Consider the following 19,090-nt stretch of genomic DNA (forward strand, 5'->3'; position numbering starts at 1 on the left):
ATTATTAATCGGTCATTCTTCATTGATCATTGATCCTTGTTCATTCTTCATCGTTCATTCTTCATTGATCATTGATCCGTGTTCATTCTTCATTATTCATTCTTCAATGATCATTGATCCTTGTTCATTCTTCATCGTTCATTCATTATTGATCATTGATCCTTGTTCATTTTACATCGTTCATTCTACAATGCTCATTGATCCTTGTTTATTCTTCATCGTTCATTGTTCATTGATCATTGATTCTTGTTCATTCTTCATCGTTCATTGTTCAATGATCATTAATCCTTGTTCATTCTTCATCGTTCATTCTTCAATGATCATTGAACCTTGTTCATACTTCATCGTTCATTCTTCATTTATCATTGATCCTTGTTCATTATTAATCGTTCATACTTCATTGATCATTGATCTTTGTTCATTCTTCATCGTTCATTCTTCATTGATCATTGATCCGTGTTCATTCTTCATTTTTCATTCTTCAATGATCATTGATCCTTCTTCATTCTTCATTGTTCATTCATTATTGATCATTGATCCTTGTTCATTTTTCATCGTTCATTCTGCACCAAGATTGGGTCCCTCGCCCTCTCAATCTTGTACTGAATCACTCCTTCACTTGGAGATAGCCAAATAAATGCGAAAGCCTTCACAAACTCCACCAATATGCACCCAAGAATGCACTTCTTGATTCTCAGGCCAGCCTCGTGATCCTCCTCTTCAGGTTTCCCTCACCCTTGGGCTGAATCCACGACCTTCCTCAAGGCTTCACTCGCTCTTGTAGCAAAGGTTACACTCTAGATTACTCCTCAATCTAGCTTCAGAGATTGTCTACTCTTTAATCGTGTTGGGACTGATTGAAAACTATACGCCAATATACTCAAGGAAATAAAGAGAACGTTCTAAGCAATGTAAGGGATTGAATCTATGTAAACTAAATGAAAACTCTTATTAATCTCTGGAATGTCCCCCATTACACAAAGGCTAGATGCCTATATATAGCTTTCTATGTATTACAACGGCTATCTTTACACGTGCCTATCACAGGGCTTATTTTCAAAACAGAAATCAAACAAAAATAGACTAAGTACTGGACGCCTTTTTCTGATGACTGGGGTACCTTGCACTGGTCCTTCCGTCTTCCATAGTGATTGTCAGTAGGGTCCTAGGCCCTTGATGGCTAGGTCCATGTATAAGGTTACCATATCCACCTTGGTCATCCTCTGAAAGCTCGTGGTTAATTCTCAGGAAGTGCATCAAGATGGCCTGGTCGTCAGATTCTCGAACCGTGTCTTCTGTTCCCATTCTTGCTTGGTTGTAACTCTCTCCTGTTCCCTTCTTTGTTTTCTTAGGGCTCTCTTGTTCCCTTGGGAACAGTAATGATCTTGGTATGCTTGGGGTATCCTCAGAATGAGTGGCATCATGGGGAACAGAATGGAAGCTTGAATTACATGAACCATGATCAGCGTCATATGCATATGGTTCAACTCCTCCTTCTTGGGGAAGAATTGACCTCAATTCTTGGTTTGGTTGATGTAGTTGCAGGTCTCCAATGTTGAAGGTGTTGGACATATTGTATTCAGCTGGTAGTCTCACCTTGTAAGCATTGTCTCCAATTTTTGCAATAATTGGGAATGGTCCTGCTGCTTTGGGCATCAACTTATTCTTCTTCTGTTGAGGGAATCTCTCTTTTCTTAGGTGTACCCAGACTTGATCACCTTCTTGCAATGGTTCTCTTTGCTTGTTCTTCCCATCTGCCTTTTTCTTGTATTTTTCATTGGCTTTGTATATGTTTTCCTTGATCATTTTGTGCATCCTCAGCAACTCTTCAGCTAAGCTAATTGCATCCCTCTGCTTTTTGTCCTGCATATTAATGTGTGTAAGATTGATTGGCAAAAGGGGGTTTTCCCCATAAACACACTGAAAAGGAGTATATTTTGTGGTGTAGCTTGGACTTCTATTATAAGCAAATTCAGCCTGACTCAGTTTGAGATCCCAGTCCCTGAGGTGCTTACTCACTAGGGTTCTTAAGATTGAACCTAGGGTTTTGTTGGTGACCTCTGTTTGGCCATTTGTCTGAGGATGATGGCTGGTGCTAAACAGAAGGGTTGTTCCTAGTAACTTCCATAAGGTCTTCCAAAAATAGCTAAGAAACTTGCCATCCCTGTCAGACACAATGGTTTTGGGCACCCCATGTAGTCTCACAACTTCACTAAAGTACAGCTGGGCAATGTGTTTGGCATCATCCACTTTATTGCAAGCAATGAAGTGGGCCATTTTTGAGAATCTATCAACAACCACCAAGATAGAGTCCTTTTGCCTTTGGGTTCTAGGTAGTGCCATGACAAAGTCCATGCTCACATGCTCCCAGGGCTTATCAGCTACAGGCAGTGGTCTGTATTCACCTTTGTGGAAGGTGATTTTTCCTTTAATGCAGGACTCACACCTCAGAATATGTTTGCCTATGGTTCCCAACATTTTAGGCCAATAGAAATGTTCACTCAGCATGTTTAGGGTCTTTTGTATCCCAAAATGTCCACTTAAACTACCCTCATGTATTTCCTTTACTAGCAACAGCCTTAAGGGGGTTTTGGGTATGCACAGTCTGTTATTTTTAAACAAAAAACCCTGTTGTAGGTGAAAATCACCTTGAGGTTCTGTTAGACAAGCAGCATATATATCACCTAAGTCAGAATCATTAGCATACAAGTCCTTAATCATTTCAAAGCCAAGCACTTTAGCATCAAGAATAGCTAAGAGGTTGTATCTTCTACTTAAGGCATCAGTAATAACATTGGTTTTCCCTGTTTTATACTTTGCAGAGAAGTTAAAAGTCTGAAGGAATTCTATCCACCTAGCATGTCTAGGGTTGAGTTTGTTCTGTCCATGTATGTTCTTCAAAGATTCATGGTCAGTGTATAGGATAAAAGGCTGTATTTTCAGGTAATGAGACCAATTTTCCAAGGCCCTAATCATTGCATAAAATTCTTTATCATAGGTTGAGTAGTTGAGTCTAGACTTATTCAGTTTCTCACTGAAATAGGCCACTGGTCTGCCTTCTTGCACTAGTACTGCACCAATACCTGTTCCACTAGCGTCACATTCAACCTCAAAAGGTTGAGTGAAGTCAGGGAGCTTCAAAACAGGGGCTGTGCACATCTTTTCCTTAATGGTTTCAAAGGCTTTCTGTGCTTCCTGGGTCCAACTAAATACTCCCTTTTTGGTACATTCTGTTATGGGGGCCATAATGGTACTAAAGTTTCTAATGAACCTCCTATAAAAAGAAGCAAGGCCATGGAAAGATCTCACTTGGGTAACAGAGGTAGGAACAGGCCAGTTCTTCACAGCCTCTACCTTGGATGGATCAACCTTCACCCTATCTTTACCTATAATGAATCCCAAAAATCCCACTTCCTTCATAAGGAAACTGCATTTTTCCAATTTCCCATATAATTTCTGTTTCCTCAAAGTTTCAAACAGTTGCTGCAAATGACTAAGATGTTCCTTCAATCCTCAGCTGTATATCAAGATGTCATCAAGATAGACTACTATGAATTTTCCCAAAAAAGGTCTCAACACCTCATTCATTAATCTCATAAAGGTGCTGGGGGCTCCTGTTAGACCAAATGGCATGACAAGCCATTCATATAAACCATATTTTGTTTTGAAGGCAGTTTTCCACTCATCTCCTTCTTTCATTCTAATCTGATGATAGCCACTCCTTAAGTCAACCTTGCTGAACCAGTGGGCACCTGATAGTTCATCCAACATATCATCTATCCTAGGTATGGGAAACCTATATTTGATGGTTATGTTGTTAACACTTCTGCTATCTATGCACATCCTCCAAGTCCCATCTTTTTTTGGTACAAGCAGAGTGGGCACTGCACATGGACTGAGGCTCTCCCTTACATATCCCTTGTGTAGTAACTCCTCAACTTGTCTTTGTAGTTCCTTGGTTTCTGTGGGATTGGCTCTGTAAGCTGGTTTATTGGGTAAAGGAGCTCCTGGTATAAGGTCAATCTGGTGTTCAATTCCCCTTATAGGAGGCAAACCTTCAGGCAACTCATCAGGGAACACATCCTTGAACTGCTGTAACAGGGGTTTTACTGCTTGAGGTATTTCTGCTGCTTGCTCTACTTCCTTAGTGACTAAGACATATACCTCATTCTTATTCTTTATTTCCCTCTCACAAACCTTCCTACTGATCAAATGTACAGGTTCCCTTACAGGAGGGGGAACAGTTTTGTGGGGAGGCAGGGGAACTAACTCCTTGAGCTTTCCTTCATGCTTTATGATATAGGTGTTTGTAAACCCATTGTGCATGCTCCTCTTGTCATACTGCCATGGTCTACCCAATAGTACATGGCAAGCATTCGTATCTAGCACATCACACAACACTTGATCCATATATGATCCAATAGTAAACCCTATTAAACATTGTTTACTCACTGTACCAGTAGCATTGTTGTCCAGCCATTTCAGTTTGTATGGGTGTGCATGAGGTCTAGTTTTCAAATTCAGATCTGTCACTAAAGCCAAGCTAACACAGTTTGATTCACTTCCTCCATCAATAATCATGTCACAGACTTGGTCTTTTACCTTACACTTTGTTTGAAAGATATTTTCCCTCTGGTTGTTTTCTTCTTCAGCATAAGTAGTGTGTAGGCTTCTCCTTATAATCAGGTTGTAGTAGCCTTCCTCAGGTAAAACCTTCTCCAATCCTTCCTCAATCTCTTCTTCATCAGTACTATGTTCATACCTTACTGTTTTGCCAAATTCATCAACTCTGTAAGATCCATCTGGCTAATGCTCAGCCACTGGAGGCCAATCCTCCTCCACCCTACCATTTCTTACTACTAACATCATCTTGGGTTGGGTATCCTCCTTGATTTCCCTCCATTCCTGAGCAGTGAAAACTCTGATGTTGGGGCAATCCTTTTTATAATGTCCATGTCCATGGCATTTAAAGCAAACCACCTTGTTCAAGGGTATAGGTATTCTGTCAGGGGCATTGAGGTTTTGCTCTGTTTTTCTCTGTGCCTTGGGTGATATAGGTCTAGATTGTTTGGGTGGGTATGCCTTAGGGGATCTGTTGTAGTTGTTCCCTGTCACCCTTCTCTTGTTGAAGTTTTGCTCATAGATTGGGGCTAGGTTAAAAGCTGTTTGTAGGTCTAGTGTAGGCATGGTCATGAGTTGATCCCTAATGTCTTCTCTCAACCCAGATAAAAACTTAGTCAGTTTCAAGTACTCTGCATCCTCTATATCACACATCACCACCAACTTTTCCCATTCATGTATGTATTCAGTCACAGTTCTGCCCTTTTGACTAAGAGTGCTCCACTTAATGTACATTTGATGCTTGAAATTGATGGGAACATACTTCCTGTTCAAGTGCTTTTTCAATTTATCCCAAGTATCAATTCTTTCCCTATGTTCCCTTGCCCTCTGCCTTTGTATTCCTTCCAACCACATAGCAGCAAGTTTAGTGAGTTTCATTTTTGCCACTTTATACTGTCCTTCAGGTGTAGTTCCTCTATATTCAAAGTATCTTTCCATACTTGCTTCCCATTCTATATAATCCTCAGGATTGCTGGACTGTCCATCAAATTCCTTCATGTCTATCCTCAACATTTTATCCTCCTGATCATTATTAGGGTGATGGGGTTGTCCCTGTGGAAATCCTCCTTGCATTATCATTTGTACGAATGCCTCTACAGCCTCCATTCTTGCTTCCATGGTTTAGGTCTCAACAAACAAAGCACACAGACACAACAAGGCTTCTAAGTCTCAGCAGCTAGGAACCAACACACAAAGCACACAGGGGCTCTAAGTCTCAACAGCTAGATACCAGCTCACAAACAAGATGCTCAAACAAATAATGCAGCAAGACAACAATGTATGGATGCACAACAAATATCACAGCTATACCAACAAACAATTATTTCTAACAAGAATCAGGTTGATAAACTCCCACAGCAATAATGACAATCAACAATGTATTCAAGAATACCAGAAACGAAATTCTGAAACCCTAAATCAAAATTTTTTTTTTTTGATTTTCAAACTCAGAAAACGCGCCAAGTAATAAATCTCCTTCAAGATTGCCTGATAAATGTTCAAATAAATCGTGATAAGAAAACGTGTAATTATGAGCAATTAACAAATTTTAAAACAATTGAAACAACGAATTTGATGAAGAACCAATGTAGAGAACCAATTTGTCAGAAAACGAATTTTGCTTTTCCAGATTTTGAAAACTTCGTTTAATCCAATTAGAAATTGAATTAAGCCTTAAAAACTATATCAAAGATTAATTGAAGATCACCTTTATCCGGATTAACAATTGCATGTAAATCCGAATGTAAGTTTAGAACGATTTTACCAGATTCGCACGCGTTACAAGCCAGTCGCCTCTGGTGTTCCTTGCAGGATATTCCTTCGTTTCTCTTTTCAACAATGGTGGGTTGTGCCCTCTCGTCACTTACGCTCTGATACCAATTTGCACCAAGATTGGGTCCCTCGCCCTCTCAATCTTGTACTGAATCACTCCTTCACTTGGAGATAGCCAAATAAATGCGAAAGCCTTCACAAACTCCACCAATATGCACCCAAGAATGCACTTCTTGATTCTCAGGCCAGCCTCGTGATCCTCCTCTTCAGGTTTCCCTCACCCTTGGGCTGAATCCACGACCTTCCTCAAGGCTTCACTCGCTCTTGTAGCAAAGGTTACACTCTAGATTACTCCTCAATCTAGCTTCAGAGATTGTCTACTCTTGAATCGTGTCGGGACTGATTGAAAACTATACGCCAATATACTCAAGGAAATAAAGAGAACGTTCTAAGCAATGTAAGGGATTAAATCTATGTAAACTGAATGAAAACTCTTATTAATCTCTGGAATGTCCCCCATTACACAAAGGCTAGATGCCTATATATAGCTTTCTATGTATTACAACGGCTATCTTTACACGTGCCTATCACAGGGCTTATTTTCAAAACAGAAATCAAACAAAAATAGACTAAGTACTGGACGCCTTTTTCTGATGACTGGGGTACCTTGCACTGGTCCTTCCGTCTTCCATAGTGATTGTCAGTAGGGTCCTAGGCCCTTGATGGCTAGGTCCATGTATAAGGTTACCATATCCACCTTGGTCATCCTCTGAAAGCTCGTGGTTAATTCTCAGGCAGTGCATCAAGATGGCCTGGTCGTCAGATTCTCGAACCGTGTCTTCTGTTCCCATTCTTGCTTGGTTGTAACTCTCTCCTGTTCCCTTCTTTGTTTGCTTAGGGCTCTCTTGTTCCCTTGGGAACAGTAATGATCTTGGTATGCTTGGGGTATCCTCAGAATGAGTGGCATCATGGGGAACAGAATGGAAGCTTGAATTACTTGAACCATGATCAGCGTCATATGCATATGGTTCACATTCTACAATGCTCTTTGATCCTTGTTCATTCTTCATCGTTCATTGTTCATTGATCATTGATTCTTGTTCATTCTTCATCGTTCATTGTTCAATGATCATTAATCCTTGTTCATTCTTCATTGTTCATTCTTCAATGATCATTGAACCTTGTTCATACTTCATCGTTCATTCTTCATTTATCATTGATCCTTGTTCATTATTAATCGTTCATTCTTCATTGATCATTGATCCTTGTTCATTCTTCATCGTTCATTCTTCATTGATCATTGATCCGTGTTCATTCTTCATTTTTCATTGTTCAATGATCATTGATCCTTCTTCATTCTTCATTGTTCATTCATTATTGATCATTGATCCTTGTTCATTTTTCATCGTTCATTCTACAATGCTCTTTGATCCTTGTTCATTCTTCATCGTTCATTGTTCAATTATCATTAATCCTTGTTCATTCTTCATCGTTCATTCTTCAATGATCATTGAACCTTGTTCATACTTCATCGTTCATTCTACATTTATCATTGATCCTTGTTCATTATTAATCGTTCATTCTTCATTGATCATTGATCCTTGTTCATTCTTCATCGTTCATTCTTCATTGATCATTGATCCATGTTCATTCTTAATTTTTCATTTTTCAATGATCATTGATCCTTCTTCATTCTTCATTGTTCATTCATTATTGATCATTGATCCTTGTTCATTTTTCATCGTTCATTCTACAGTGCTCTTTGATCCTTGTTCATTCTTCATCGTTCATTGTTCATTGATCATTGATTCTTGTTTATTTCTCATCGTTCATTGTTCAATGATCATTGATCCTTGTTCATTCTTCATCGTTCATTCTTCAATGATCATTGATCCTTGTTCATACTTCATCGTTCATTCTACAATGATCATTGATCCTTGTTCATTATTAATCGTTCATTCTTTATTCTTTATTGATCATTGATTCTTGTTCATTCTTCATTGATCATTGATCCGTGTTCATTCTTCATTCTTCATTCATCAATGATCATTGATCCTTGTTCATTCTTCATCGTTCATTCGTTATTGATCATTGATCCTTGTTCATTTTACATCGTTCATTCTACAATGCTCATTGATCCTTGTTTATTCTTCATCGTTCATTGATCATTGATTATTGTTCATTCTTCATCGTTCATTGTTCAACGATCATTAATCCTTGTTCATTCTTCATCGTTCATTCTTCAATGATCATTGAACCTTGTTTATACTTCATCGTTCATTCTTCATGTATCATTGATCCTTGTTCATTATTAATCGTTCATTCTTCATTGATCATTGATCCTTGTTCATTCTTCATCGTTCATTCTTCATTGATCATTGATCTGTGTTCATTCTTCATTTTTCATTCTTCAATGATCATTGATCCTTCTTCATTCTTCATTGTTCATTCATTATTGATCATTGATCCTTGTTCATTTTTCATCGTTCATTCTACAATGCTCATTGATCCTTGTTCATTCTTCATCGTTCATTGTTCATTGATCATTGATTCTTGTTCATTCTTCATCGTTCATTGTTCAATGATCATTAATCCTTGTTCATTCTTCATCGTTCATTCTTCATTTATCATTGATCCTTGTTCATTATTAATCGGTCATTCTTCATTGATCATTGATCCTTGTTCATTCTTCATCGTTCATTCTTCATTGATCATTGATCCGTGTTCATTCTTCATTATTCATTCTTCAATGATCATTGATCCTTGTTCATTCTTCATCGTACATTCATTATTGATCATTGATCCTTGTTCATTTTACATCGTTCATTCTACAATGCTCATTGATCCTTGTTTATTCTTCAACGTTCATTGTTCATTGATCATTGATTCTTGTTCATTCTTCATCGTTCATTGTTCAATGATCATTAATCCTTGTTCATTCTTCATCGTTCATTCTTCAATGATCATTGAACCTTGTTCATACTTCATCGTTCATTCTTCATTTCTCATTGATCCTTGTTCATTATTAATCGTTCATTCTTCATTGATCATTGATCCTTGTTCATTCTTCATCGTTCATTCTTCATTGATCATTGATCCGTGTTCATTCTTTATTTTTCATTCTTCAATGATCATTGATCCTTCTTCATTCTTCATTGTTCATTCATTATTGATCATTGATCCTTGTTCATTTTTCATCGTTCATTCTACAGTGTTCTTTAATCCTTGTTCATTCTTCATCGTTCATTGTTCATTGATCATAGATTCTTGTTCATTCTTCATCGTTCATTGTTCAATGATCATTAATCCTTGTTCATTCTTCATCGTTCATTCTTCAATGATCATTGAACCTTGTTCATACTTCATCGTTCATTCTTCATTTATCATTAATCCTTGTTCATTATTAATCGTTCATTCTTCATTGATCATTGATCCTTGTTCATTCTTCATCGTTCATTCTTCATTGATCATTGATCCGTGTTCAATCTTCATTATTCATTCTTCAATGATTATTGATCCTTGTTCATTCTTCATTATTCATTCTTCAATGATCATTGAACCTTGTTCATACTTCATCGTTCATTCTTCATTTATCATTGATCCTTGTTCATTATTAATCGTTCATTCTTCATTGATCATTGATCCTTGTTCATTCTTCATCGTTCATTCTTCATTGATCATTGATCCGTGTTCATTCTTCATTTTTCATTGTTCAATGATCATTGATCCTTCTTCATTCTTCATTGTTCATTCATTATTGATCATTGATCCTTGTTCATTTTTCATCGTTCATTCTACAATGCTCTTTGATCCTTGTTCATTCTTCATCGTTCATTGTTCAATTATCATTAATCCTTGTTCATTCTTCATCGTTCATTCTTCAATGATCATTGAACCTTGTTCATACTTCATCGTTCATTCTACATTTATCATTGATCCTTGTTCATTATTAATCGTTCATTCTTCATTGATCATTGATCCTTGTTCATTCTTCATCGTTCATTCTTCATTGATCATTGATCCATGTTCATTCTTAATTTTTCATTTTTCAATGATCATTGATCCTTCTTCATTCTTCATTGTTCATTCATTATTGATCATTGATCCTTGTTCATTTTTCATCGTTCATTCTACAGTGCTCTTTGATCCTTGTTCATTCTTCATCGTTCATTGTTCATTGATCATTGATTCTTGTTTATTTCTCATCGTTCATTGTTCAATGATCATTGATCCTTGTTCATTCTTCATCGTTCATTCTTCAATGATCATTGATCCTTGTTCATACTTCATCGTTCATTCTACAATGATCATTGATCCTTGTTCATTATTAATCGTTCATTCTTTATTCTTTATTGATCATTGATTCTTGTTCATTCTTCATTGATCAATGATCCGTGTTCATTCTTCATTCTTCATTCATCAATGATCATTGATCCTTGTTCATTCTTCATCGTTCATTCGTTATTGATCATTGATCCTTGTTCATTTTACATCGTTCATTCTACAATGCTCATTGATCCTTGTTTATTCTTCATCGTTCATTGATCATTGATTATTGTTCATTCTTCATCGTTCATTGTTCAACGATCATTAATCCTTGTTCATTCTTCATCGTTCATTCTTCAATGATCATTGAACCTTGTTCATACTTCATCGTTCATTCTTCATGTATCATTGATCCTTGTTCATTATTAATCGTTCATTCTTCATTGATCATTGATCCTTGTTCATTCTTCATCGTTCATTCTTCATTGATCATTGATCTGTGTTCATTCTTCATTTTTCATTCTTCAATGATCATTGATCCTTCTTCATTCTTCATTGTTCATTCATTATTGATCATTGATCCTTGTTCATTTTTCATCGTTCATTCTACAATGCTCATTGATCCTTGTTCATTCTTTATCGTTCATTGTTCATTGATCATTGATTCTTGTTCATTCTTCATCGTTCATTGTTCAATGATCATTAATCCTTGTTCATTCTTCATCGTTCATTCTTCATTTATCATTGATCCTTGTTCATTATTAATCGGTCATTCTTCATTGATCATTGATCCTTGTTCATTCTTCATCGTTCATTCTTCATTGATCATTGATCCGTGTTCATTCTTCATTATTCATTCTTCAATGATCATTGATCCTTGTTCATTCTTCATCGTACATTCATTATTGATCATTGATCCTTGTTCATTTTACATCGTTCATTCTACAATGCTCATTGATCCTTGTTTATTCTTCAACGTTCATTGTTCATTGATCATTGATTCTTGTTCATTCTTCATCGTTCATTGTTCAATGATCATTAATCCTTGTTCATTCTTCATCGTTCATTCTTCAATGATCATTGAACCTTGTTCATACTTCATCGTTCATTCTTCATTTCTCATTGATCCTTGTTCATTATTAATCGTTCATTCTTCATTGATCATTGATCCTTGTTCATTCTTCATCGTTCATTCTTCATTGATCATTGATCCGTGTTCATTCTTTATTTTTCATTCTTCAATGATCATTGATCCTTCTTCATTCTTCATTGTTCATTCATTATTGATCATTGATCCTTGTTCATTTTTCATCGTTCATTCTACAGTGTTCTTTAATCCTTGTTCATTCTTCATCGTTCATTGTTCATTGATCATAGATTCTTGTTCATTCTTCATCGTTCATTGTTCAATGATCATTAATCCTTGTTCATTCTTCATCGTTCATTCTTCAATGATCATTGAACCTTGTTCATACTTCATCGTTCATTCTTCATTTATCATTAATCCTTGTTCATTATTAATCGTTCATTCTTCATTGATCATTGATCCTTGTTCATTCTTCATCGTTCATTCTTCATTGATCATTGATCCGTGTTCAATCTTCATTATTCATTCTTCAATGATTATTGATCCTTGTTCATTCTTCATCGTTCATTCATTATTGATCATTGATCCTTGTTCATTTTACATCGTTCATTCTACAATGCTCATTGATCCTTGTTTATTCTTCATCGTTCATTGTTCATTGATCATTGATTCTTGTTCATTCTTCATCGTTCATTGTTCAATGATCATTAATCCTTGTTCATTCTTCATCGTTCATTCTTCAATGATCATTGAACCTTGTTCATACTTCATCGTTCATTCTTCATTTATCATTGATCCTTGTTCATTATTAATCGTTCATACTTCATTGATCATTGATCCTTGTTCATTCTTCATCGTTCATTCTTCATTGATCATTGATCCGTGTTCATTCTTCAATGATCATTGATCCTTCTTCATTCTTCATTGTTCATTCATTATTGATCATTGATCCTTGTTCATTTTTCATCGTTCATTCTACAATGCTCTTTGATCCTTGTTCATTCTTCATCGTTCATTGTTCATTGATCATTGATTCTTGTTCATTCTTCATCGTTCATTGTTCAATGATCATTAATCCTTGTTCATTCTTCATTGTTCATTCTTCAATGATCATTGAACCTTGTTCATACTTCATCGTTCATTCTTCATTTATCATTGATCCTTGTTCATTATTAATCGTTCATTCTTCATTGATCATTGATCCTTGTTCATTCTTCATCGTTCATTCTTCATTGATCATTGATCCGTGTTCATTCTTCATTTTTCATTGTTCAATGATCATTGATCCTTCTTCATTCTTCATTGTTCATTCATTATTGATCATTGATCCTTGTTCATTCTTCATCGTTCATTCTTCATTTATCATTGATCCTTGTTCATTATTAATCGGTCATTCTTCATTGATCATTGATCCTTGTTCATTCTTCATCGTTCATTCTTCATTGATCATTGATCCGTGTTCATTCTTCATTATTCATTCTTCAATGATCATTGATCCTTGTTCATTCTTCATCGTACATTCATTATTGATCATTGATCCTTGTTCATTTTACATCGTTCATTCTACAATGCTCATTGATCCTTGTTTATTCTTCAACGTTCATTGTTCATTGATCATTGATTCTTGTTCATTCTTCATCGTTCATTGTTCAATGATCATTAATCCTTGTTCATTCTTCATCGTTCATTCTTCAATGATCATTGAACCTTGTTCATACTTCATCGTTCATTCTTCATTTCTCATTGATCCTTGTTCATTATTAATCGTTCATTCTTCATTGATCATTGATCCTTGTTCATTCTTCATCGTTCATTCTTCATTGATCATTGATCCGTGTTCATTCTTTATTTTTCATTCTTCAATGATCATTGATCCTTCTTCATTCTTCATTGTTCATTCATTATTGATCATTGATCCTTGTTCATTTTTCATCGTTCATTCTACAGTGTTCTTTAATCCTTGTTCATTCTTCATCGTTCATTGTTCATTGATCATAGATTCTTGTTCATTCTTCATCGTTCATTGTTCAATGATCATTAATCCTTGTTCATTCTTCATCGTTCATTCTTCAATGATCATTGAACCTTGTTCATACTTCATCGTTCATTCTTCATTTATCATTAATCCTTGTTCATTATTAATCGTTCATTCTTCATTGATCATTGATCCTTGTTCATTCTTCATCGTTCATTCTTCATTGATCATTGATCCGTGTTCAATCTTCATTATTCATTCTTCAATGATTATTGATCCTTGTTCATTCTTCATTATTCATTCTTCAATGATCATTGAACCTTGTTCATACTTCATCGTTCATTCTTCATTTATCATTGATCCTTGTTCATTATTAATCGTTCATTCTTCATTGATCATTGATCCTTGTTCATTCTTCATCGTTCATTCTTCATTGATCATTGATCCGTGTTCATTCTTCATTTTTCATTGTTCAATGATCATTGATCCTTCTTCATTCTTCATTGTTCATTCATTATTGATCATTGATCCTTGTTCATTTTTCATCGTTCATTCTACAATGCTCTTTGATCCTTGTTCATTCTTCATCGTTCATTGTTCAATTATCATTAATCCTTGTTCATTCTTCATCGTTCATTCTTCAATGATCATTGAACCTTGTTCATACTTCATCGTTCATTCTACATTTATCATTGATCCTTGTTCATTATTAATCGTTCATTCTTCATTGATCATTGATCCTTGTTCATTCTTCATCGTTCATTCTTCATTGATCATTGATCCATGTTCATTCTTAATTTTTCATTTTTCAATGATCATTGATCCTTCTTCATTCTTCATTGTTCATTCATTATTGATCATTGATCCTTGTTCATTTTTCATCGTTCATTCTACAGTGCTCTTTGATCCTTGTTCATTCTTCATCGTTCATTGTTCATTGATCATTGATTCTTGTTTATTTCTCATCGTTCATTGTTCAATGATCATTGATCCTTGTTCATTCTTCATCGTTCATTCTTCAATGATCATTGATCCTTGTTCATACTTCATCGTTCATTCTACAATGATCATTGATCCTTGTTCATTATTAATCGTTCATTCTTTATTCTTTATTGATCATTGATTCTTGTTCATTCTTCATTGATCATTGATCCGTGTTCATTCTTCATTCTTCATTCATCAATGATCATTGATCCTTGTTCATTCTTCATCGTTCATTCGTTATTGATCATTGATCCTTGTTCATTTTACATCGTTCATTCTACAATGCTCATTGATCCTTGTTTATTCTTCATCGTTCATTGATCATTGATTATTGTTCATTCTTCATCGTTCATTGTTCAACGATCATTAATCCTTGTTCATTCTTCATCGTTCATTCTTCAATGATCATTGAACCTTGTTCATACTTCATCGTTCATTCTTCATGTATCATTGATCCTTGTTCATTATTAATCGTTCATTCTTCATTGATCATTGATCCTTGTTCATTCTTCATCGTTCATTCTTCATTGATCATTGATCTGTGTTCATTCTTCATTTTTCATTCTTCAATGATCATTGATCCTTCTTCATTCTTCATTGTTCATTCATTATTGATCATTGATCCTTGTTCATTTTTCATCGTTCATTCTACAATGCTCATTGATCCTTGTTCATTCTTCATCGTTCATTGTTCATTGATCATTGATTCTTGTTCATTCTTCATCGTTCATTGTTCAATGATCATTAATCCTTGTTCATTCTTCATCGTTCATTCTTCATTTATCATTGATCCTTGTTCATTATTAATCGGTCATTCTTCATTGATCATTGATCCTTGTTCATTCTTCATCGTTCATTCTTCATTGATCATTGATCCGTGTTCATTCTTCATTATTCATTCTTCAATGATCATTGATCCTTGTTCATTCTTCATCGTACATTCATTATTGATCATTGATCCTTGTTCATTTTACATCGTTCATTCTACAATGCTCATTGATCCTTGTTTATTCTTCAACGTTCATTGTTCATTGATCATTGATTCTTGTTCATTCTTCATCGTTCATTGTTCAATGATCATTAATCCTTGTTCATTCTTCATCGTTCATTCTTCAATGATCATTGAACCTTGTTCATACTTCATCGTTCATTCTTCATTTCTCATTGATCCTTGTTCATTATTAATCGTTCATTCTTCATTGATCATTGATCCTTGTTCATTCTTCATCGTTCATTCTTCATTGATCATTGATCCGTGTTCATTCTTTATTTTTCATTCTTCAATGATCATTGATCCTTCTTCATTCTTCATTGTTCATTCATTATTGATCATTGATCCTTGTTCATTTTTCATCGTTCATTCTACAGTGTTCTTTAATCCTTGTTCATTCTTCATCGTTCATTGTTCATTGATCATAGATTCTTGTTCATTCTTCATCGTTCATTGTTCAATGATCATTAATCCTTGTTCATTCTTCATCGTTCATTCTTCAATGATCATTGAACCTTGTTCATACTTCATCGTTCATTCTTCATTTATCATTAATCCTTGTTCATTATTAATCGTTCATTCTTCATTGATCATTGATCCTTGTTCATTCTTCATCGTTCATTCTTCATTGATCATTGATCCGTGTTCAATCTTCATTATTCATTCTTCAATGATTATTGATCCTTGTTCATTCTTCATCGTTCATTCATTATTGATCATTGATCCTTGTTCATTTTACATCGTTCATTCTACAATGCTCATTGATCCTTGTTTATTCTTCATCGTTCATTGTTCATTGATCATTGATTCTTGTTCATTCTTCATCGTTCATTGTTCAATGATCATTAATCCTTGTTCATTCTTCATCGTTCATTCTTCAATGATCATTGAACCTTGTTCATACTTCATCGTTCATTCTTCATTTATCATTGATCCTTGTTCATTATTAATCGTTCATACTTCATTGATCATTGATCCTTGTTCATTCTTCATCGTTCATTCTTCATTGATCATTGATCCGTGTTCATTCTTCAATGATCATTGATCCTTCTTCATTCTTCATTGTTCATTCATTATTGATCATTGATCCTTGTTCATTTTTCATCGTTCATTCTACAATGCTCTTTGATCCTTGTTCATTCTTCATCGTTCATTGTTCATTGATCATTGATTCTTGTTCATTCTTCATCGTTCATTGTTCAATGATCATTAATCCTTGTTCATTCTTCATTGTTCATTCTTCAATGATCATTGAACCTTGTTCATACTTCATCGTTCATTCTTCATTTATCATTGATCCTTGTTCATTATTAATCGTTCATTCTTCATTGATCATTGATCCTTGTTCATTCTTCATCGTTCATTCTTCATTGATCATTGATCCGTGTTCATTCTTCATTTTTCATTGTTCAATGATCATTGATCCTTCTTCATTCTTCATTGTTCATTCATTATTGATCATTGATCCTTGTTCATTTTTCATCGTTCATTCTACAATGCTCTTTGATCCTTGTTCATTCTTCATCATTCATTGTTCAATTATCATTAATCCTTGTTCATTCTTCATCGTTCATTCTTCAATGATCATTGAACCTTGTTCATACTTCATCGTTCATTCTACATTTATCATTGATCCTTGTTCATTATTAATCGTTCATTCTTCATTGATCATTGATCCTTGTTCATTCTTCATCGTTCATTCTTCATTGATCATTGATCCATGTTCATTCTTAATTTTTCATTTTTCAATGATCATTGATCCTTCTTCATTCTTCATTGTTCATTCATTATTGATCATTGATCGTTGTTCATTTTTCATCGTTCATTCTACAGTGCTCTTTGATCCTTGTTCATTCTTCATCGTTCATTGTTCATTGATCATTGATTCTTGTTTATTTCTCATCGTTCATTGTTCAATGATCATTGATCCTTGTTCATTCTTCATCGTTCATTCTTCAATGATCATTGATCCTTGTTCATACTTCATCGTTCATTCTTCAATGATCATTGATCCTTGTTCATTATTAATCGTTCATTCTTTATTCTTTATTGATCATTGATTCTTGTTCATTCTTCATTGATCATTGATCCGTGTTCATTCTTCATTCTTCATTCTTCAATGATCATTGATCCTTGTTCATTCTTCATCGTTCATTCATTATTGATCATTGATCCTTGTTCATTTTACATCGTTCATTCTACAATGCTCATTGATCCTTGTTTATTCTTCATCGTTCATTGTTCATTGATCATTGATTATTGCTCATTCTTCATCGTTCATTGTTCAACGATCATTAATCCTTGTTCATTCTTCATCGTTCATTCTTCAATGATCATTAAACCTTGTTCATACTACATCGTTCATTCTTCATGTATCATTGATCCTTGTTCATTATTAATCGTTCATTCTTCATTGATCATTGATCCTTGTTCATTCTTCATCGTTCATTCTTCGTTGATCATTGATCTGTGTTCATTCTTCATTTTTCATTCTTCAATGATCATTGATCCTTCTTCATTCTTCATTGTTCATTCATTATTGATCATTGATCCTTGTTCATTTTTCATCGTTCATTCTGCAATGCTCATTGATCCTTGTTCATTCTTCATCGTTCATTGTTCATTGATCATTGATTCTTGTTCATTCTTCATCGTTCATTGTTCAATGATCATTAATCCTTGTTCATTCTTCATCGTTCATTCTTCATTTATCATTGATCCTTGTTCATTATTAATCGGTCATTCTTCATTGATCATTGATCCTTGTTCATTCTTCATCGTTCATTCTTCATTGATCATTGATCCGTGTTCATTCTTCATTATTCATTCTTCAATGATCATTGATCCTTGTTCATTCTTCATCGTTCATTCATTATTGATCATTGATCCTTGTTCATTTTACATCGTTCATTCTACAATGCTCATTGATCCTTGTTTATTCTTCATCGTTCATTGTTCATTGATCATTGATTCTTGTTCATTCTTCATCGTTCATTGTTCAATGATCATTAATCCTTGTTCATTCTTCATCGTTCATTCTTCAATGATCATTGAACCTTGTTCATACTTCATCGTTCATTCTTCATTTATCATTGATCCTTGTTCATTATTAATCGTTCATACTTCATTGATCATTGATCCTTGTTCATTCTTCATCGTTCATTCTTCATTGATCATTGATCCGTGTTCATTCTTCATTTTTCATTCTTCAATGATCATTGATCCTTCTTCATTCTTCATTGTTCATTCATTATTGATCATTGATCCTTGTTCATTTTTCATCGTTCATTCTACAATGCTCTTTGATCCTTGTTCATTCTTCATCGTTCATTGTTCATTGATCATTGATTCTTGTTCATTCTTCATCGTTCATTGTTCAATGATCATTAATCCT

This window comes from Amaranthus tricolor, chromosome 8 (assembly GCF_026212465.1).
Source record: "Amaranthus tricolor cultivar Red isolate AtriRed21 chromosome 8, ASM2621246v1, whole genome shotgun sequence".
NCBI classification, from domain to species: Eukaryota; Viridiplantae; Streptophyta; class Magnoliopsida; order Caryophyllales; family Amaranthaceae; genus Amaranthus; species Amaranthus tricolor.